At 39.3% G+C, this 12,955-nt stretch overlaps 1 protein-coding gene and 1 long non-coding RNA gene across 7 annotated transcripts in view; one reads left to right on the top strand and one right to left on the bottom strand.

Annotated features, from left to right (window-relative positions):
- The window catches only part of LOC140469406 (disabled homolog 2-interacting protein-like), a 705,419-nt gene that overhangs the window by 229,606 nt on the left and 462,858 nt on the right, over window positions 1–12,955 (top strand). The window lies entirely within an intron of this gene.
- LOC140469408 (uncharacterized) overlaps window positions 11,425–12,955 on the bottom strand; it is a 58,375-nt gene continuing 56,844 nt past the window's right edge. For both annotated transcript variants that reach the window (XR_011956094.1, XR_011956095.1), the window contains one exon: window positions 11,425–12,538. This is a non-coding gene — a long non-coding RNA (uncharacterized lncRNA). The remainder of the gene's footprint in view (window positions 12,539–12,955) is intronic.

Genomic DNA, 12,955 nt, shown 5'->3' with positions numbered 1-12,955 from the left:
AAAGAGACCTAAGGGGCAACTTTTTCATGTAGAGGGTGGTACGTGTATGGAATGAGCTGCCAGAGGATGTGGTGGAGGCTGGTACAATTGCAACATTTAAGAGGCATTTGGATGGGTATATGAATAGGAAGGATTTGGAGGGATATGGGCCGGGTGCTGGCAGGTGGGGCTAGATTGGATTGGGATATCTTGTCGGCACGGACGGGTTGGACCGAAGGGTCTGTTTCCATTCTGTACATCTCTATGACTCTCTGACTCTGAGTATTCCTGTTTTCTTTTCAGCTCCATGGTCTAGTAAACAAGTTTTGCCTATCTGTCTTCTAACCTGGCAATTGAAATACTGTGCATTGCAGATGTCCTGCTACCCACAACATATGAGCACTTGTACATCCTGTTATGAGTCCCTGTACATAAGCAATTGCTGGATTGGGAGTAGAATGGTAATTTTGACACAAAAGATTTCAGAGTGTGACTGTATTGCTATTGCCTGGTGGAGTTAGAGAAAATCCCCCCATTGATACTCTTGGACTATTAGGATGACAGAACCTCAACTGAGAGATTAACTAATTTGTTCTCTTCAAGGATAAGTAACTGATCTGTTGAATGTTTCCAACAATTTTCAGTTTTGTTTAGCTTTTGACTAAATTTTCCATACAGCATGACACTTCATTGCAGGCAGTTGAACAAATATTTTGTGAATGATTGATTGTTGATTTAATTCTGCCAGATTGAGTGAATAATCCATCACGTCCTCTTCCAGTGGTCCCCAGCATTACAGATACCAGTCTTTAGCCAATTCAATTCATAGAATCTCTACAGTTCATATAGAGGTCATTACATCCAATTGAGTCTGCACCAATCCACTGAATAGCATCCCACCCAAACTCACCCATCCCCATAAGCTTGCATTTTTACCATGGCTAATCCACCAAGCCTGTACATCCCTGGACACTAAGGGGCAATTTAGCATGGCAGATCCAACTCACCTGCACATCTTTGGACAGTGGGAGGAAACCAGAACACCTAGCAGAAACGCATGCAGCTATGAGGAGAATGTGTGGAGTTTGTACATAGTCACCCAATGCTGGAATTGAACTCTTGTCCCAGGCACTGAGAGGCAGTAGTGCTAACTACTGTGCCACCATGCCACTTTTTACATGATATCAATAAATGATTGGAGACAAGGGGCTCAGTTGTTGTTTCTGGGGATGGAGTCGGATACTGGGCGAGGTATAGTTAGAATTGTGTGTCATGTTTGGTTGGGGAGTGGTGGGACTATCAGTTAATAGTTGTCAAGAGTTAGGCTGGGTTTATAATTGTCCCAACTATGCCTGGGTATCAGTTAACTTAACTGCAATGAACCCTTTGTAATCTCCAAATTAAATGGATACTTTCAGAGTGTTCCAGACGCAGAGCAATTGCCTTTGGATTCTTCAGTTTTTAAGACAATTCTCTCAGAATCTGCTACATTGGGATTTTGTGGAATCCCCAATGTGCTATACTCTGCAGAAATGACTAGTTGGCCATTAGAAAATTCAAGCAAATGTTTCACTTCTCACCCATTCCATCCATTTTAACTTCTTGAAGTGAGAAGTTGTTAATCTTAAACAAGTGTATTCCTAATCTGTCGTATTGAGCAGCACAGACCAAGTAAATGTAAGAGTATATCCTTGGCCTCAGATGACTTAACTGGCTTCAGTCATTATGATTGTTCATGCATTATAGTTGTCCTGAGCAACTTTGGAAAAAACTTAAAAGTTAATCTGATCCTTCTGTTTTCCGATTGACAGATGTTGGGTGAGGGCAGACTTCGTAATGGTGCACTGCAATTGACTGATTCAATTTGATTTCTAAGAATAGTTTTATAGGATAAGTACTAATTACACGAGGCTCTCAAAACACATGATTAGCACAGCTTGAAATCACTGCAGGAAAATGCTAATTTAAGTTAGCGAGCTAAATAGTACAGCAAAATGCAGAAGTTAAATGTTTTAGAAACAATCACCTTGGGTTTCGCCATAAAGTGATGGTCTTCCTATTAATATTCACAAATATAATATTTTAGGTGCATGTTTGATGTGTTCATTTCTGAACTAAAACCTTTAACTTTAACAATAAAGCATAAGAATATTCTGTGCCGATATGTAGAGATCAATAGAGTAAAACTACACTGTTCTTTAATTCATAAAATAACTAATTAATTTTGAAAACTAAATGTCTGAAAGCCTTGCTGAAATAGGTGATAGCACTGAAAATGAAAGGAAATTAATTACTGTTCCTTTATAAAATTCTTTCATGCAATATCAGCATTGCTTGCTTGGCCAACATTTATTGCATGTTCCTAACCCTCCAGGAGGAGGAGATGGTGAGGTGCCTCTTGAACTGTTATAGTCTTAAGGGTGCAATGTTACCCACATTGACTTTAAGAATAGCATTTTAATCCAGTGATCAGTAAAGGAACAGCAATGTAGTTCCAAGTCAGGATTATGTGAGAGTTGAAGAGGAACTTCAGATGGATGTGTACCAATGTACCTGTGCTCTTGTCCTTTTAGGTGGTAGGATTCATAGGTTTGGAAGGACATTTGGCAAGTCACTGCAGTGCATATTGTAGATGGCGTATACACTGTCACTTGGTGTTGGTGATGAAGGGAGTGAAATTGAAGATGACGGATAAGGTGCTAATCAAGTGTCTGCCTTGGTGCATGGATGGTGTTGAATTTCTTGAATGCGTTTGGAACTGCGTACATCAAAGCAAATGGGGAGTATTTCATTACACTCCTGACTTTTATGCTTTGTAGATTGTGAGTAGACATTGGGCTCACTGGAATTGAGTTGCTCACTGCAGAGTTCCTGGCCTCTGACGCACCTAGTTCAATTTATGGTTAATGGTAACCTCAAATATGTTGATTATGGGAGACTTAAATGTGATCATGCCAAAGCATGATAAGGGATTCTAGTTATTGCCTGTCACTTTTATGTGGTGCAAACTTTACTTGCACAATTGTTGTATTGCTAAAAATTTGAAATGATAAAAATATGTAGGACAACAGAAGTAATAGAAGAATCTCTTTCATAGAGCTAGCACAGGCAAAAAGGGCCAAACTCCTATCCCTGTCCTGTGCTTTAACTGGTCAAATGTCAAGGGCAGTTACTCTTGCCTCTGGAGTTCTTCTCTTTTGGTCCATATTTGGATCAAGGCTGTAATGAGGTCAGTGGTGCTGGTGGTAGTGTCCCAATTTTTGACCTAATGTCATGAGACTTCATTTAAGTTGAGAGTCAATGCTAAAGACTCCCAGTGCAACTGCCTCCTCCGTCTATACTGCTCTGTCACCACCTTAGTAGGTGTGTCTAGCCTGTGGGTAACATTCCCCCTAAACTGCATGGATCTATCTGTAGCTGGTGGAAGGCTTCAGGCAGGTCAATAGATATGCTGACACATTGGTTTCCACTTTCAGAAGCCGCTGCAGCACGTGAACTTCTGAGGTCTACACAATGAGGGATAGAAATTAGAGGAAATGTTGCTGGTAGAACAGGACATACCTGGGCAGTGATGGTGGTATCTGTGACAATCTCTAAGATATTATTTCATGGGCATGACTATTTCAGGCAAAGTGGAAAAGTAGTAGGTCTCGGGGTAGTGTCCACTGCAGTACAGCTCAGGACACTTTGATAGACCTTGTTCCTTTTGAAGCTCAAAGTTAATGACTATTTCATAGAATCCCAACAGTGAGGAAGCAAGTCATTCAGCCCATCAAATCCACACCCTCCGAAGAGCATCTTACCCTATCCAGTCACCAGAGTCTGGAGTCAAACCCAGCTCCCTGCCACTGTGAGGCAGCAGAGCTAATCATTGGTATGGGTAGACAAACAGGAGTCTGGGCGAACACAGCAAATCAGGAGATGGAGAAATCAATATTCCCAGGGTTACTATGGTTTCAGGAAACTATCTATATGGGAGGTGTTATGAAGGCACTTCATATTTACTATTTCTTTGAGGACTTGCGTTTTGACAGGTTGTGGAAAAAATTGATCTCCTTTACATTTACATATGGTTATCTGTATTAAGTTTAAAAAATACACATTATAAAAACTTTTATTTTTATAAACAAGTCGTCTTCAAAATTGTGTGACTTCATATAATCACAGAAACTCACTTCTCAAATGTCATCTGCCTGGGTTTTATGGATATCTTGTTTAAACAGTGTGTGGTGTGGAAAATTATTTCTGTTTAAAATTGGTTGCCCTGCTGGTGTCTCTTGTTTATGGGAAAAATCCTTTTGTGAGATCAGGGTGAAATCAGCTTGCTCTCTTGAAAGAGTGACTGCCAACGAACTTGTCTGTATTGCTTTTCCTGAGGAAGCTGTGTCTGCCAAGCTCCTAGATACAACCATGTTTGCTTTGTGATGACTACAAGTATAAGAATACTAAATTGACAGACTTAGAACATTCAATGTCTTGTCCTTTTGTCTTCAAGAATAGTCACCATTGACCAGAAATTATTTTTCTTTTAAAAGTGAATCTCTACAGAGAGATCCATTTTTTTCCCAGAAGTGTGTATGATTGTGTGTATGTTTTGAGTTAGTTGGAGAGGTAAATATTTATAATTTTCGTATTGTAAATCGCGTGCGTTGTTAATTTTGCATCATCTTTGGATTTTGTTTAAAAAATTAATAATTTTGTATTTATTTAAAGAAAGATGTTTGATAGCTCTTTTCATTATAAATCTACAGAATGCATACCTTGCCCATATCAGGACTTGGGTAAAATATCTTTATTATGACCTATGGAGTAGTGTGCTCCTTCCATCTCGGTCATAATTGAGGTCTTGAATGAGCATATTAAAACAACTAGCCTAATAGCTCCCATGTAACCATGATGAACAGTTATAAAAAGCCCCATTTGGTTCCCTACTTCTTTTTAGAAAATGAAATGTATGGTCTTTGCCTGATCTGGCCTGTTTGTGACAGAAACCCATAGCATTGTGTCTGACTTGTAATAGCTCTCTGGAATGGTCTGTCAAGCCACTCAGTTGTATCAATACTGGTACAACGTCTACAGAAAGCAATGAAATCAGATGGACCTTCTAGTATTGACCTCGGTACTGGAAGTGATCCTTGCAAACTCACCAAAGTTTTACAAATAACATCTTTGGGGCTTGTGCCAAAATTGGAAGAGCTGCCCAGCAGGCTGGCTGACTTCAGAGTGCTTGTTTTTGTCCCATGTTAGTTTGGCCCAAAGCTGATGAAGCATAGTCTTCAGAATGGTCAAGACCTTCTGCCAGAATTATTGGATGATCAGCCAGCTTACAAGTGAAACAAGGGTTTTTGATCTTTTTAATGGGGTCAGTTTGAACAGCATGGAAATAAAATAATTGATGTAAATTCACTTTATTTTCATATCAAAAATGTGCAATTTCTGCTGAAGCTATTTTTGACGAAGATTGATTTTCAGCAACATAAATTGAAATCTCATATAACTTTAATTTTGTTTGATTCTGTTGTGTTTCCTGATTTGGAAAGGTTACTTACCAAATACATCCATAAGTAATTATCTCCATTTTGGTTTGAAAATTGTTGGATACTTTTGTGAGAGAGCTACAGAAAAAAAAAACTATGGTTTCCGTATTTCGCATTAGATAGCAAACAGCAGTGAGTACTGCAGATGATTTCAGTAATAGCCTTTACTATTGATTTAGCTAATATTAGTAAACTTCACATGAAGTAAGGATTGAATCTGATTATCCAGGTCTGTACGATCCTGGTACGCACAGAGTAGTTTTATCAAAAATACATTGGATTAGCGTTCACTGTTGGATGAATGTAAATTTCACATTCACGTAAGCTCTTGTGTTTTTGATGAAATAATTTTACAACACTTTGTTTGCACAACCCTGTTTCTCCATTGCTTCTGTGAAGTCTGATACTGTCTTCCCATATCTCATTCTTTGTATAACTTCACAGTCTACTATGTACCTCTTCCTCTTGAAGTTAGCCTTGTATCATTTTTGGGGATCTCATCTTCTTTATCTTCTATTAACATTTATAGGAATATCTCCTTTTTGGGTGCATTTCCTTTATCTTGCTGTCCTCCAAAACAAAGACATGATGAACCCAGTAGGTTGGGTTTCACAAATACTGGTTTCCAAAATGACTGCAGAACAAGTGGCTTCAACTCAACAATCGCACTTAACTTACACAATTTTAAAAGGCTAACTATATGAAGAAGGTGTACCTGGCTACATTTCTTGTCAACCCAACTTCATATAAACAACAAGTTTTGTGTCCACATTCGTCATTTTGAATTCCTAAAGTGAATCTAGCCCCTGTGAACATGTAACTGTGATTCAGCAATCTAGCTACCTAGTTTTCACAAATCATTCAAAATGTCATTTGTCTTTTTAATTTGCCATTTGTTTTCCTCAGTTTAATAGCTTGAATATGAGGAATTCCAGCTGAGGGTTAAACAGAGTCAAAAATTTATATTTCTCTCTCAGAAATGTTAACATTGTGGTTATGTTACTGGACTTATTATTTATTAATTAATTGAACTGAGAATCTGAATACATAAGTTCGAATCATGGCAGTTGGCAATTTAAATTCTCTTCTTAATTTTTATTCTTGATTTATTTAATACTAGCAGCAGTGACAATGCAACTGCTGGGTAATTGTAAGATTCAGTCCTGGCCCATGTATCCTTTTAAAGAAAAAGATTCTGCTCCTCTTGCCCACTGGAGTCTATGTACAATGTGTTGATACTTAACTATCCTGCATTCACCCAGCTAGGATAAAATAGAGAGATAATAAATGTGACTATATGAATGTGTCAAAATTCTTTCATCTACTTTAATGCTTTAATTAAGGTATCTGTTTGGAAGCCTTACTCTCTCCCAAAAGCTGGGGATTAGATGAAACATATTTGCTCAGATTTCGATTGTATGGTCTGAACATGTTCAATGTACCCAAATACCATTTTTACTTCACCATAATTATACTAACTAAATACTGAATAGATCCTGTTCAGTAGTTTATCAAAGAAATTTGAATATACGTTTCTTTTTTTCTTTCAAGAACTTAGACTTACCCTTTCATCACCTCCCTCCTCACTGTCCAAGTCCAGCACTTCACTTGTACTTCTTTAAATCTATTAAAATCCATTTTGATTACAAATCCCTGTGTTTCTTGTCTTTCAGCAGAATTAACCTGTTTTCAGATCTATCATCTGCACCTATTTTCTATCTCAATGTTTCCCTTACCTCTGTTAGCATTCCCTTCGTTTTGCTCTAGGTACCCTTACCATCTGTCTCTCCTCCCCCTCAGTCAACAGCATGAAAAAAAAATTCCAGCCTCTTTCAGTTTTAAAAAATCATATTGGACTCAATATAGAAACTCTATCCCTGCAGATGCTGTCAGACCTGCTGAGTTTCTCCATAATATTCTCTTTCTCGGCCCTGTTGTAGCCTTTACTGTGTGCAATAGATGTAGAAATTGTATTAAGCTTGGCAAAAAATGGCATATTTTCCTCATTGTATTTACATTCACTTTCATAAAACATGAGATGAATTTTAAATCACCAGCCTTTAATTATCTCTAATGATTACTGCCAGTTTTGCTGACAGTCAGAATATAACAATTCTAATCACTGCCAGAGAGTTCAATTTTGAAATCTGTAATTACCTGTTTTGTTGCTATTTAATAATCAGTGTTTATATTCTGAATATAAACTGACAATGGGGGTAATTTTGATTTTGCTGGTTTAAAATGCAGACTGTGAGCTCTACCAGTTGTTAGATATCTCCTCACTTCTGTTTGAATTGGAAATTGAGAGAGTTGTGTTTTATCAGTTATTCAAGCTAATACTTTACACTATTGTCCAAACATGAAGCTGTGCTTTCAATGTGCATGCATGTGTGTCTGAAAGAAGATAAATAGTAACAACATACCAATTTGTGTATACAAATGTGTCTGAAAAAAGAATCGCGTTGTTATTGCTAGATGCTATTGCTTAGTGCTAAGGTCCTGGGGAGTGTTGCTGACCAAAGAGACCTTGGAGTGCAGGTTCATAGTTCCTTGAAAGTAAAGTCACAGGTAGATAGGATAGTGAAGAAAGCTTTTGGTATGCTTTCCTTTTATTGATCGGACCATTGAGAATAGGAGTTAGGAGGTCATGTGTGGCTGTACAGGACATTGGTTCGGCCACTTTTGGAATATTGCGTGCAATTCTAGTATCCTTCCTATCGGAAGGATGTTGTGAAGCCTGAAAGAGTTCAGAAAGTTATACAAGGATGTTGCCAGGGTTGGAGGATTTGAGCTATAGGGAGAGGCTGAATGGGGTAGGGCTGTTTTCCCTGGAGCTTCAGGTGCTAAGGGGTGACCTTTATAGAGGTTTATAAAATCATGAGGGGCATGGATAGGATAAATAGACAAGGTCTTTTACTTGGGATGGGGGTGTCCAGAACTAGAGGGCACAGGTTTAGGGTGAGAGGGGAAGATATAAAGGGACCTAAGGGGAAACCTTTTCACACAGAGGGTGGTGCGTGTATGCCAGAGGAAGTTGTGGAGGCTTGTACAATTACACCATTTAAAAGGTATCTAAATGTGTATATGAATAGGAAGGGTTTAGAGGGATATAGGCTAAGTGCTGGCAAATAGGGCTATATTAGGTTAGGATATCTGTTTTAGTTATGTTCGCCGAGCTGGGAATTTGTGTTGCAGACATTTTGTCCCCTGTCTAGGTGACATCCTCAGTACTTGGGAGCCTCCTGTGAAGCGCTTCTGTGATGTTTCCTCCAGCATTTATAGTGATTTGTATCTGCCGCTTCCGGTTGTCAGTTCCAGCTGTCCGCTGCAGTGGCCAGTATGTTGGGTCCAGGTCGATGTGCTTATTGATTGAATCTGTGGATGAGTGCCATGCCTCTAGGAATTCCCTGGCGGACTGTCCTATAATAGTAGTGTTGTCCCAGTCGAATTCATGTTGCTTGTCATCTGCGTATGTGGCTATTAAGGATAGCTGGTCATGTCATTTTGTGGCTAGTTGGTGTTCATGGATGCGGATCGTTAGCTGTCTTCCTGTTTGTCCTATGTAATGTTTTGTGCATAACCTCAACACCAAGGAGAGGGAAGCACTAAGAAACGATAAGAACATAATCATACTACCAGCAGATAAAGACAGAATGATGGTCATCCTGGACAAAGCAGACTACATCCAAAAAGTGCAACAACTACTTGCAGATACCAACACCTACCAAAAGAGGGAGTTTGACGCCACCCCACAGCTCACCAATAGGATGAACAACACACTGAGGAACCTACAAAAAAAAGACAGATAACCAGGTTTGACCAACAGAGAATGAAGCCTGAAAGCAACAACATCCCCAGATTCTATGGACTACCTAAAGTGCACAAAGCAGACATCCCACTCAGACCCATAGTTTCACTACCAGGGACACCATCACACAAACTGGCTAAAGAACTACAGCAGAAACTGAAACACCTGATCAGCGGATCCAGACACTCTATACAGTCAACACAGGAATTCTTGGACATCATCAGAAATATACACATAGACAATGAAGAAACTATGGTCTCATTCGATGTAACGGCACTGTTCGCCTCTATCGACAAAACCCTAGCCAGAGAAACAATAGCCAACCTGCTGGACATACAGAACAGACAAGATGGGGAACCTATTAACAAAGACTGCATACTCAAACTACTGGACCTGTGCCTCACGACATGCTTCACATTCAACAACCAAATATATGAACAAATCAACGGCACACCCATGGGTTCACCCATCTCTGGACTCATAGCAGAAGCGGTAATGCAAAGGTTAGAACAAAGTCTTACTGCAAATTCAACCCAAACTCTGGGTCAGATAGGTAGATGATACCTTTGTAATCATTAAAAACACAGAAATAGAGAACATACACTGGATCATCAATGCCACACTCACAGGAATCCGATTCACTAGAGAGGAAGAAAAGGACAACCAACTCCCATTCCCAGACGTGATGGTACAGAGAACACCGAACGGAGAATTCACCACAAAGGTATACAGGAAAGCCCACACACAGACCAAGTCCTAAACTACGAAAGCAACCACCCCAGCACACACAAAAGAAGTTGCATCAAGCCACTGTTCAAAAGGGCCACAACACACTGCAGTACACCAGAACTGCAAAAAGAGGAAGAAGAACACCTATACAATGTATTCACCAAAAACGGATACCCCTGCAATTTCATCAACAGAAGACTAAGGGAAAGACAATGGAACGAGGACATGCCACAACCCAAAGGACTAGCCACACTACCATACATCAAAAACATTTCCAAACTGACAGCCAGGCTACTGCGACCACTAGGACTCATAACAGCATACAAACCAACAGCCACTCTCTGACGACAACTCACCAGGACGAAGGATCTGATACCCAGCATGAGCAAAACGAATGTAGTGTACAAAATCCCATGCAAGGCCAACACTACATAGAACAAACAAGAAGACAGCTAACGATCCGCATCCATGAACACCAACTAGCCACAAAACGACACGACCAGCTATCCTTAGTAGCCACACACGCAGATGACAAGCAACATGAATTCGACTGGGACAACATTACTATTATAGGACAGTCCAAACAGAGAACCACCAGGGAATTTCTAGAGGCATGGCACTCATCCACAGATTCAATCAATAAGCACATTGACCTGGACCCAACATACCGGCCACTGCAGCGGACAGCTGGAACTGACAACCGGAAGCGGCAGATACAAATCACTATAAATGCTGGAGGAAACATCACAGGAGGCTCCCAAGCACTGAGGATGTCACCTAGACAGGGGACGAAACTTCTGCAACACAAATTCCCAGCTCAGCGAACAGAACCACAACAACGGGCACCCGAGCTTCAAATCTTTGCACAAAGTTAGGATATCTGGTCGGCATGGACAAATTGGATCAAAGGGCCTGTTTCTGTGCTGTACATCTCTATGACTCTGATTCTAAACATACAGTTCCTCCCTGTACTGAAACTGCCCGCTATCCATTTCAGTGAAAGAAGAATTTATCTTTTAAATTGCTGTGAGTCTTTTACTCTGATGTTAACAATTTTATGGCATTAGCCCACCTGTTCTTTTAAATAATTATTCTACTATGAATAAACATTTGAATTGTTCAAAAAGAAGAGAATATCTTACAGAAAAACCTCTTGAGATATAGCAGACATAAAGTGCTTATGGTTCTGTGTCTATTTCTAACCATTTTAACCTCCACTTCACTCCACTTTTTAGGACCTTGGCAAAAATTGGATACAATGGAATGACAGTGTACTAATGACCAGGTCTTTCATGCCTTAGACATGTTCTAATGGTTTAAGAATTAAACATTTAGTCAAAATATCTAATTTAATAAATGTGTTTGGTTGTATAGGACATTGTTGTCAAAGATTTTCATTGTGCACTTATTAGTACATCTTTCAAGAATACAAATTCACAGGGAAAACCAATATTTTATAATGCATGAGTACAGAGTGCAATCATGTAAGGTTTCCCATATTAAGACTGTCACTGTAATACAAAACTAAAACAATTATACACCATAAGGTGATTCCATGATTCTATAATACACTGAACTACAGAAAAGGTTTTCCTGTTAGTTTATTAATACAAATGAACACCCCATACCATATTTATACATTACTCTGCACTCTTAGCAGAATTGTGTGGCTCAGTCCTGGTTGCTGCTGGTACTGCAGTCAGGGCCATGAAGAACAAAGCATGGACCCCGGACTGAACAAGTCCAGGTTGTTAAGGGCTTGAAAATGTCAGGATGAAGGATTGGGGATAGAGTTTTCAGAGCTGGCAGCTAGTAAGAAGTGGGGGAGGGGAATGCCTTCCATGTGCAAAGAGCTTCTACTGAAGATAGCAGCCTAGCCCAGCGATCAATTTTATAAACTAAATTGAAAAGGCCTTTTGACATCCATTCAACTGTCTGTACCAAGTATATTTTGGTGTGGGAATATAAAGTTCAGTAGACTCTTTATAGCCTGACACCTTCTGTGCTATGGTGATGAGTTTGCAGGTGGATGGGAAGAGAATTGGCTAGCCACCTGAGTAAACTATTTGTCCAACTGTGAAAACAGATATCCTGGGATATGTATTATCAAATCTGAATTCTTGCAACTGAAGTCCCAGGCACTTCCTAGCTTACACAGGATATATACTACTTGCCCCACCAGGTCCCACCATTTTAATGTACTTCTCAGTCAATTTGAGCATAATTGCATTGACTTCCTGTAACAAGGCACTTCCTGGCCTCTTCTTTTGGTATTTAATTCTTTGCAAATTTTATTTCTTCAAACTGAGGATTCATCTTCCTCAGCACTCTGGTTTGAGCTTGACCGGATATCACACCTTTCCTTTGCTTGGCAAAGCTATATCGTATTATAGGTCTCGCACCATAAGTTTGGACTTGAGTTTCTGTCTCCAGAACAAGCAGGTTGCAGGTTTCATATGATGTCACATCTGGGTCTCTGTTTTGCCTAGAATTAAAAGAGACCAGCTAAAACAAGCATCCTATGATGTCTAGTGTTTGTAACACTAATAAGTTCAATTCTGTGTAAACCTGATATTCTCATTTGACATTAATTGTTCATAATATGGCACATTAATACATTTGGATAGTTTCAATTTTTGTTAAAATAACCAAATAATTCTAAACTTTGTGTTTGTTACAGTATAAATATTTTCAGGAGGGCAAAAAAAATTGATCTAACGTCTGCAAGGTGCTGGTATGTCTATACAAGGAGACCATGTAAATGGGTAAACTGAAACAGTACTTGTAGGAATTCAGTGGCTTAGCTTGGTAATGAGTTCGGTGTATTTTATCTGAGTAATTTAGAAAATAAAATAGATGACTAACTTTGTGATGCTTTACAAAGGAACCTGTTACATACAGT

This window comes from Chiloscyllium punctatum, chromosome 49 (genome assembly GCF_047496795.1).
Source record: "Chiloscyllium punctatum isolate Juve2018m chromosome 49, sChiPun1.3, whole genome shotgun sequence".
Lineage (NCBI taxonomy): Eukaryota > Metazoa > Chordata > Chondrichthyes > Orectolobiformes > Hemiscylliidae > Chiloscyllium > Chiloscyllium punctatum.
The sequence above is the reverse complement of the archived record's forward strand: the minus strand, read 5'-3'. Positions and strand labels throughout refer to the sequence as shown.